The sequence below is a fragment of the Cololabis saira genome, chromosome 13 (genome assembly GCF_033807715.1).
Source record: "Cololabis saira isolate AMF1-May2022 chromosome 13, fColSai1.1, whole genome shotgun sequence".
NCBI classification, from domain to species: domain Eukaryota; kingdom Metazoa; phylum Chordata; class Actinopteri; order Beloniformes; family Belonidae; genus Cololabis; species Cololabis saira.
Genome location: NC_084599.1, coordinates 23897125 through 23906942, shown reverse-complemented (window position 1 = coordinate 23906942; position 9818 = coordinate 23897125).

The window sequence follows — 9818 nt, the reverse complement described above, 5'->3', positions numbered from 1 at the left end:
CACATTATCTGTGGTTTAAAAAAAAAAAAGTAAAAAAAAAAAAAAAAAAAAAAGGGAGTAATATACAACAACATATGCACGGTAATTTTCAGACGCATCCAGCATGGAGATGTAAACAATGAGACCAACCGTGTAATTCCTTCAGGGCCGCTTTCATGCCAATAGGACGTCTTGTTTGTGCCAGATTGTTGAGAAATGGTCTCGGTGTTGCACAGCGCTCCGTGGATGGAAGAACAGAGAGACATGCTGGGATTCTCTGGCCAGTGACAGTAGTACCATGGGAGGGGAGTGAGCGCTGAGGAAGCGGCTGCCTCGGGGCCAACCACCACTAGACACTAAGCACTGCTGAGGCCTAGTCCCCATATAACACTAATCACAACCTCCTGCTCCCTCCATCTGCTCTCCATCAGTAGCCTTACATTACCACTCCATCGGTTTACCTCCATCCTCTTTCCTTCTGGCTATTGCTTTCAGTATCTCTTAACCTTTTGTGGCCAGATGCTTCTTCCTTTTTGTTTTGCTAGATTGGCTCCTGGCTCATATAGATGCAATTTTGTGAATGATCTGTGTTGGTTACATTATTATGGATCAATATGTTGTGCCCCGTGTGCTTGTCAATGTCTTGACAGGCCCCATAATTAGATTTAAAAAAAAAAAAAAAAAAACGACACATTAACAAAAGGAGCAAAACGCTCATGTACAGTACTTGTTGTAGCCTCCCAACCTTTTTGAAATGTTGTCTATAACCACATCTGTGAAAATTACAGTCCTTCAAATGGCACAGTGTTGGATTATAAAAGTCTTTGAACGAAATGTTTGTTGCCTTTTGTTGTCTGCACATGTCAAGTTTGTAACTTGTGCTTTGCCTTTGCTTTAGCTGCTAAACCAAAGCAAATGTGTAAAACACAACAGTGATGCACGAGTTTGTGTATTTTGTCACTGTCTTACTTTACCTCACACACGATGTTCACCTGTCACTGTGCACTGTTTGCACTCTGGCTACAGGAGCATGTAATCTGACAGAGATGGTGGAAAGTGTCGCTAGACATCAGACATGTGAGAGTCTATGTAGTTATTAGCCTCGCTCCCAATTGTACTACATCAATTCATATTTTTGCTGCCTTCAATGATCAGATTAAAATTACTAATTAAAAAAGGGGGAAAAAAATATTATGAGCTGCCCTAACGCTTCTCTGGGTGGTGATGAGTGAGGGCAGAGTTATTATTCTTTTGAACTCCTGCGGTGTGGGGGAAAGACTGCAGACATTCAAAGCAGCATGGCGTTTAGTGTTTATTCCTTTTTTACTTTTTAAAATTCCAGGGCCAGAAATTTATGGCTGTATAAATGCTTAGAACTTTTTTAATGGGTGTAATTTCAACATACACCTTATGAGCAGAATGCACTTTTGTCATCTTACGTTCTTCCTTTAATTTTTTTGTCAACTTCGCCACATTTTTTTTTTCGCCAGTCGTTTCTTCTTAAAATTTACTTCTTCATAAACAGATTTTAATACAATTCAACCTGGAAAAAATCAGAAACAAAAAGCAACATTAAGTCCACCACTTTTGTCAAATGTACTTTTGCCTTCAATGCATGTCCTTTACTTTTTATGAAGGAAAAACAATGCATGAAACATATTTAACGCTGCGTACGGCTATTTGGTCCTGACAGCATTCATTCACTGCATCTACTTTTCACAGACTTCCTCCACCAGGACTGTTGGCTTTTTTCCTCCCTTAACTTAAGCATGACTTAAACAAGGAAGAAATCTGGCAAAAGGATGTGTAAAAAGTTGTACTAAATATATCATCCATACATTTTTTTTGTACTTTAACCATCATTTTACGGGTCTGGTTTAAACCAAGCTCCTGGAAAACTCCTTATTCAACCTTTACATCACTTCTTTCTATTTCCTGTCAAACGTGACTGCTCCACAGTCCATCCGTATAATTAAAATGACCTTTAAGTATTTTGCTGCAGAGTTTATAATATTTTTAGCTTGGTCATTATTCCCAATGTGCACATGTGGACTGTCAAGGAGGGTACATGGACCTGACAGCATATCATTCCTATTGTACATTTGATGGGGGGGGGGCAATAAGAAGCCATGTTGATGATGGAGCTATTTCCCAATTTATTCATTCAAGTGTCAGTTATACAGACAAAATATGTGCAGTGGTAGAGCTGTTACAGGCTGTCAACACAGTGAAAGCACAGTCATTAATCACCATACATTTGATCAGAATGCAGCAAACCTCTACTGTTTCCTGTGATGGAAGGACAAAGGAAGGCTGTGTTAGATCTTGTTCCACTAATTGGGTTAGTCTAGCTAATGGCCATTTAGATGGTGGATAACAGGGAGGCATTTTGCTCCATAAATGCGGTGATGGAAACAGAAGCTATCACATATTTGAAATGTAGCTACTCAAGATAGAAAAGAAAAAGACAGAAAAGAAGGCTGACAGTTTATGCTAATGCTTGCTTCAAACTTCTTAGTGCATAGTGCACTTTGTGTGCGTTTATACATGCAGATGTGGCTTGGTTTCCTGGTATTTATTATTAAAGTGTTGTTTTCCAGAACTACTGTGTGATAAGCTTGATTGTGTCATGCAAAGAGTGTACAAACGTGTATTGATGGGGAATTGGCAAGTGGTTGAGTTGAAGCAAAATTTTATATGAAATCACAAAAACTGCTTTTATTTGTTTTGGGGCTTTTTCTGCATACTTTCAGCACAAAGAGCATTTCACTGACATTTTACCTCTGACTCATTTGAGATGAACAACAGTCCACAGTTCAGAGATGTGGGAATTGAGAAGGGAATTAAAATTACAATACCTGCATGCCCAGCTGCCAAACTCAGATTGCTCAGCTGTTATATGGTCCTGCAATATCCTGCCACTGAGCTCTGTGTAAGGCGTGCTAATAATGAAGCTGTCTCCGGCTTACGGATTTTCTTGTGCTGGTCATGAAAATTGGAATAATCGGAGCAGCTATGTGACTGCACCCTCTAAAATGGACTAAGGGGCCTTCTGTTGCCCGATCGAGGTCGCTCTTACATTTCTTTGCGGTGTCCAGTGGAAATGACTGCCCACTTGCAGCCAATGCATGGCCAGCTTGCAACTACAGAGAGCATCTCAAGAATTGAAATAACAAAGGATCATGGCCGTGTGACGCTTTTAAGAGTGGCTAAAAACACAAAACAAAAAAACTAGCTGGTGTCCTTGGTTCGGTGCAGCTCTGGGGTGCAGTTTGTGTTTGAATGCCAGCGCAGTTTCTTGTCCCCTTATTTCCTTCCAAATGAAAAAGAACTGTCATTTGTCCTCGCCATGAGTGAGCAGCCGCTGAGAAGAGGAATCGGCCCGCTGCTTCACGCAGACTAACATGACAGGTTGCATGACATCACTTAGCCAAAATGGATTGCCACTTCCAAATGGGTCATTTGTGCCCAGTATTGATAGTGTTCACAATGGAAGAAAATAATTGATTTTGAAACGTATTTGATGCGTTTTCATTTTGTTTTATTTCTGGCAACGATGTTGTTTTCTGTGGCTGGATCTTTTTTTTTTTTTGGCACTGTTTGGTGACTTCAGTCTTGGTTTCATGTAGAAAAAATTAAAATTCCCTAATTAGCTCAGTATTTCACCGCATCCTGGTGTGTTTAATAAGTTTCGTTATTAAACACACCAGTTATATGCACAGCTGTATTTCCCTGGTAGGACATTTAGCTTGTTAAGAATATCACAAGTGAGTCCCACAGAATACATTTACAGTAATTATAGTTGTTAATATAATAAACATTACATTTTCTAAAACATGCGAACAAGTCTGCCAGATAGATGTTTATGTTTTATACATACATTGACACAGACAGTTTGTCTTTACAAATATGAATGCTCTTGCTTCTTCAGTGCATGGATTCTGCTGTGAGCGGTATTCATTAAACTATTTCATGGTTTCAAAGTGGTTTTCTCACTGAGTAACTTTCCTAAATGTTTCTCTTGAAAACAAAGTTATCTACAAACCTGGATCCCTTGCTTGTTTTTATTTAATTATTTTTAAATTATACAATAAATGGATTAAAAAACAACCACAACCATGACATTCGCAGGAGTGTGTACAAGTGGATGTGAACACCCGCAACACCCCCCGCCCCCCTTCCCCATCCCACCTTCTCTTGCCTGACCTGTCCTCGGGCCCTGGGGGCACACACACACACACACACACACACACACACACACACACACACACACACACACACACACACACACACACACACACACACACACACACACTCTCAGCTTGATCCATTGCTCCTGAAAATGTAGAATTTCATTCCAGGCAGTACATATACAATTCTACACAATTGCACACACACTCTCACAGAGCAAGCACATCTGGTTTGCAGGATGTCCCTCATGAATGCAGACCTTTTAGCTGACTGTACAGGCAGGCTGCTGGTGTTAATGACTGGGGCACTCCTCGGCTCCCGGGACGAAAATGGGAGAGGATGCAAAACAGAGGCAGCCATTGCTTCTCAGGAGAAACCCAATCCATCTAGCAGAAGCTACGTGTGTGTGAATAAATGGCCAAATGGGGTCAGCCAACTAAAGGTGCTCGAGGTCAGGAACGGCTGCCACAACACCAGTGCACCTATGTGCCAGGTCTGTCTTGTTCCTAAAACCGCAGAGGGGTCACAGCAATTTCCCCAAGTCAGGAATGGGTCAGGGTCTCGCTTCCTCTACATATCAGTCACTGAAGGATGAGGAGGAGAGCGCAGTGCCTGCTCTTTGTAGAATTACCTCCCTTAATCCCCAGAGTGTCAGGACTGCATGGAAAGTATGCTCTTGTTTGGCAGGGCATTAGGTTATATGAGGGAAATTTGAACCAGAGACTGTAGTTCTCAGTTTTCAGCCTAAAATGTAATTATTCCATTCATAATTGGTGGCGAATTTCAGCACGGGTGTCATTATTTCTCTGGGTGCTGGCACAGTCCCACATGCTTTCTGTTAAGTTGTTCTTAAACGTCAGCAAGTCTCCTCACCTCGCTTGGCAGCAAAAGTGAACAGAGATGCTTTGCTCAGGAAATGAAAGTGAATACATTAAGGGTGGAAGTAAAATGTTACTGAACTAAAAAAAAGAAAAGAAAAATGAAAAACAATGATTTTGTCTGGGTGTGTGTCTTTTCTGCTTCCTTGACCTGAATAGAATACTTTAAAGTCTCTTTGCTCCCCTTTTTATTCAACCAAAGATAAGAGTCTGAATATACTTCATGATGTATTTCAATGTGCTCCTTTTAATGAACCTTTGCGTCCCTAAATTACTCATATCATTCTGACTTTGTTTACAGTAACAGACTGAGGGACTAATATACCATCAATAAATGAAAAACTTCAATCTTCCAGTTCCTTTTGAAACAAACTCAAAATCAATTTAGGATAGTGAACTTCCTGCCAAACATTTCTATAGACTACAGTGACGATAAGATCAAATATAGATCCCTATATATCTCAGTATTCTGTACCCCCATAACCCCAACAACAAAATGGAGGAGACGAATCAAAATTTCAGATTTTCTAAAGACGGTCCATGCCCAGGATATCTATTTTTTCTGGGTATTTTCGGAACATGAGCTACTCACTATAGAGAGAGCACCTGCTTTCTATAGGCCTTCTTGATTTATTTAACAATAAACTAAATTTGCTGTACAGTATTTCATGTTCTGGCATCAACCCAAAGGGTTTACCATCCATGCGCCCAGTCCAAGTCATTAACAATTAATGAGCATTTATTACCACATAAAAAAATATATACATAAACATATGTCTAGGAATATTTATGTGGTCCATTGCCTCAGGAGCCTGCTGACCGGCTGAGATCGAAATCCATCAGGACCCTCTTTCCCAGCTGCCACAATAGAAGAAAAAAAGAAGCCTAACACAAACACGGGCCGCTCTTAAAAAGAACACCTTTTTAAAAAGTAAAAGAAACAAGGGACAACAAAAGTTTTTAATGTTTCTGAAACAAACTGTCATAGGAATAAACTATGAAATAAAATTAAAAAAATAGAAAAAAAAAACAAAGATATTTTGACTCTTTCCAGCTTTCTCCCCTTTTCCCTTTTCCAATAACAGATTTCAGTGGATGCATGATTAACCTCACATATGAAAGCAGGGGCCAGCCGCCCGGACACCAGAGCAAACAGGGAGCCTGCGCACCACTTGAGCTGTTGATAACAAAAGCATTCACCCTGTGCACCGCTAAGCAGTTACCACATGATTTTATGAGAGCCGTGCTCATTTATGAGTGCAATCAGTTGCAACCCAGTGCCCCACAGGATGTCAGTGTTAGCGCCCCTCTTTGTCCTATGATGATGGACTGTCAGTTCAATGGCGTTATTGTAGCTCTAGTGGCCATCGAGGGAGTAATACATTGATAACGATATCAGCTCATAAAGATGGGCTGTTGGAGGAAAGGTCACTCCCTTCCTTGCTCACACGCTGCCTGCCATCCCTCCCATCCTACAATTCCTTCCTGGATTCTTCTTCTGTGCGCTGCTCTCTGTGTGTCTCTATCCTTTTCTCTCCGGGTGACGACAGTTGCCCGTCAGTGTGTAAGGAAGCCGGAATGTCATGTTTTAACTGGAGTTAGAGGTATGTTGACAGGCCAGACAGAGGGAACAGATGGCAGCGTGACATGCCCAAGGTCATCTGGCATGCCGCTGTCAGGAACGCTGGATTTGAAACCCAACACTTTTGTGCCTGCTTCCTTTTTCTTTCTTTGGGAATTCTCCTCTTTCAATCTGTCGTTCACCTCTCTCTCATACTTTTTTATCACACACTCCTTCCTCTCTGTGTCCAAAACTTCTCCACTTTTGTCTCTCAATCTCTCGCTACATATACTCCTCCTCTGTTCCACCCCTTCCCACCCCAATCAAGGCCAGAAAGTCTCCTATAGAGAGTTCTGCCTATCTCCAGAAACACACTACCACCCAAACTCTTCTCACTACCACATTCACACCCAGACACGCATATTCATCTTCTTTAACCACATGCTGATTTGTAGTCACATTCTAAAAATGTGCCAAGCTACCTTTGTCTCCCGAAGTCTTGCCCCCAACAACCCTGCCAGCAGAGATGTAGAAAGAATCCAGAAGATTTTTAATTACCTGTGTAGCCATGCCTGGAAGGTTGTGCACCGGAAATCCCAGCTGTGCTGGTACAGCAAGCATGCCATGTCGCAACACATAGCCTCTTTGTCTCAAACCTAATTTCCAACAGAAACAGAAAGTAGGAGTATGAAAAAAAAAATGTGGGAAAAAAAGGAAGGAATGTAGGAGGAAAAGGAAGCAAAAGAAAGAAAACTGTTGTTTCTGCTTGCTGTGTTTCCATCTTTGCTAAATATCTTTTTCAGAGGTTGTAGCGGAATAGCAAGCAGAGTAGGTAGAGCCGTATCCTCACCTAACCCAAATCTTTCGATTCAGCTCAGCAGGCAGAGCTGTTGTCCCAAAACTACATTCACTTCTGTTGTGATAAAGAAAACATTTCAATGTTAATGCAAAATACGAGCTGGGAGGGTAAATATTCAAACATGCAATGCATTTGTTTATTTATTTAAGTTTTTTTTTATTTATATGATTTTTTTTTTTTTTTTTTTTTTTTTTTTTTTGGAATAGCCAGTTGCACAGAGAGTGTGACGGCACATGGTTGTTTATCAAGCATGTCAGCCAGCACACGTTCATCGTTGGTTACTCTCAGTATCGTTAGTGGTCCAGGGAGTGCGCCAGCCCCCCCCCCCACATACACACACACACACACACACACACACACAAACCACCTTGTATACACACACACAAACACACATTCCATTCGCAGTTAAACCACAAAAGTGGCCCGTACAAACTCCCAACGAGGTGAGGAGTCCGTGACGATAACAGCCTCCCAAAGTAACATTTCCACCACAACAAGCACCCCCAGCAAACAAACACAAATTTGTATTTGAGACCATGCTCGACTGCACCCCACCTCCACCCACCTCCACCCCTGTCCAATCCACCCACTCACTCAATTCCCCTCCATCGCCGACTCAAAACAACCTGTGTTGTTTATTAGCGCGTGTTTATGGGTGGTATTTGTAGTCATTGGGGCTTCCTCCGTCCCCGCTGTTGCTCAGGCCCTCTGATTATCCCTACCATTTATTTATTTATTTATTTATTCTGTCAAAAGGTTGTCTGAATATTAACGGCATAACAATGCAAGGGCTGATTAGACCTGAACGCAGCACACACCGCAGATCCTTATCTGGAGTGATACAGCATCAAAATCATTGTGAGAGAGAGAGAGAGAGAGGAAGGAGGGGAAGAGGGGGCAAAACTGTTTCAAATCTTCTCATCTACAAAGGTTATTTTTTGAATAGTAAGTCTTTCAGCATAAAACCGCATGTTTTTCCTTGAATAGAAATATGCATAGCCACAAACAGAGAGCATATGGATGTATTTATGGCACAACTTTGTTCTTGCAGCGTTGAATGTGTAATGTTGAGACTCATGAAAAAGAAAAATCTCTTTTCATCTTTGTTTTTTTTCCTACTTTTCCCAATTTTTTCAGAAAGGGATTTCACTGTGAAAATAGAATCCTGAAATATATTTCAAGTAAACAAGTGTAATTTGTCGCAATTACACTTGTAAACTTTGGCTTGCCTTCAGATTGGGAAGTTGTGGTATTTGTTTAAGCTTTTTTTTCTGGAAGGAGCAAGACTGATTTTTTTTTTTTTTTTTTCACGAAAGAACAGAAAATAACTTAATTATCTTTCCATGTGGGCTGGGGTATGAACATTTGATATCTTTCAAAGTTATGGCTCAGACTGACTGATCTGATGTGAACAACTTTAAAGTTGCTTCTTTGCCCATTAATGATCTATCCCTGGAGACGGGGGTTCTGGTATACTACACGGCTCTCTATGTGACACCATAGCCGACTGGAGGCCAGACCAAGTGTTCTTGAACAATAGATGCCCCAACGTGACACCATTTTAGCAGAGTGTGCGTGTGTGTGAGGTAGAGTGGGGGCAAGGCAGATTTTTGAAAGTACAGTGACACCTAAAGGCCTAATCCTACAGGCCCTCTCGCTCTTCTTCTCTACCCATCCGACTAACACTTGAGTCGAGGACATGTTGAAATTTTGAGAAAAATTGATGACTTCCCACTTTAACTGCACTTGATAGTTCTAAGAGCTGGTATGGGGCATCACATTTTTCTCCTAATGACATGCCTTAGGCTGCCTGCAGGTGGAGGGGAATTTTCATCTGTAAACCTGAACATTTGATTGGAATCGGGTGCAAAAGTTTTTATTGGGGAAAAAAAAATTGTTGCAATTTAAAGAATTTATTTTGTAGTTTGAGTTGTTCTCTCATAATAGTTTGTTTTGTTTAGATGTTTAAGTTTGCAAAAGTAATCTCGACTGTCTTGTACTGTAATTTTTGTATGTTTATTGACAGCATATTGATCATTTATAGATTTGGCTGGATGTTCACATTTAAAATTCTTTTTAATTTTTATTAGACGAAAATATGAAATCATTATTTTTTTAGATAAATACTTTTTTGTATTTCATTCAAAAGTAAAAATATGCATATACGGTAAATGTCTGTCTTGGGCTTTAAAGTGTCACTGTTAACTCCAAATATGCACAATATTCTCAGTTTTACTGTTTCTTAATGCTCACTGCGCTCACATTGTGTAGTCAAATAAATATATAGTAAATATATAAATATAGTATATATGCTGCAGTTCTCTAACGGCACTCGCACAAAAATACACTT